The sequence below is a fragment of the Pteropus alecto genome, unplaced genomic scaffold (assembly GCF_000325575.1).
Source record: "Pteropus alecto unplaced genomic scaffold, ASM32557v1 scaffold1432, whole genome shotgun sequence".
Taxonomy (NCBI): domain Eukaryota; kingdom Metazoa; phylum Chordata; class Mammalia; order Chiroptera; family Pteropodidae; genus Pteropus; species Pteropus alecto.
In genome coordinates, this window is record NW_006432008.1 from 139,894 (window position 1) to 140,725 (window position 832).

General features: G+C 46.6%; 1 protein-coding gene across 1 annotated transcript in view; it reads right to left on the minus strand.

Annotated features, from left to right (window-relative positions):
* Positions 1-832, minus strand: part of YBX3 (Y-box binding protein 3) — a 24,082-nt gene that overhangs the window by 22,661 nt on the left and 589 nt on the right. The gene's annotated exons all lie outside the window — the stretch shown is intronic.

The following is an 832-nucleotide window of genomic DNA, read 5'->3' on the forward strand; positions in this document are numbered from 1 at the left end:
GAGCTCTCGGGCTGCGCGCTCGCTCTTGGGCTCCTCGCTCGATCTTACTGCCCCAAAAATGGCCCCGCACAAGTTTTTCTAGGCGGCGCACGGGCCGGGGAGGGAAGGGCGGACGAGGGAAGAGGGTGGGGAAAGTTGGCTTCGGAGTTGGGCACCGACTTCATTAGCATTTAAAGGCGCCCGATGTCCTTTCCAACCCACCCAACCTCCCGGGACCCGAGCGCGGGGGCCGAGATGGGGAGTAAAGGAAAGCAAAGGTAAATCCAAGGTTTGCAGTGTAATCTGGAGCTGTCTGAGGAGCACGCCCTGCTGGTCCCTTTGTTGGGAGGGGCTGGGTGGGGGGGAACCGGAGGTCTCTCCTCACAACCTCCTGACACCTGAAAATGACCTTTTGGAACTAGGGCATCCCAATTATGCTGCTCTTCTCTCTCCCAAACACTTGTTTTTAGATACATTTATTCATTCAACATTTATCAAGCTTACATATTATATTATACATTTCTGATATAGCAATTAAAAACTAAGATAATAAACTCTTACGACTATTTGGCAACTTCCTCCTGAAAGATAATTTACAGATAATTCCATCTAAACCCGCAGGTGAAGAAATTGAAGTCCTCTGAGAATCTAAATATCGAGAGCTTATACCCATTTAGCAGAACAAATAACGAGCTGTTAATATGTATTTAATATTGTACTTGGAAAAAAAACTGAATAAATCCACATCCTACCTTCTGCTCCAATTACTTCTGCCAGCTGGTGGAAGCTTAAGCAACTGAGCCCTCTTAGACTTAGGGATGACACGTACAGAGAAACATCATTCAATAAATGA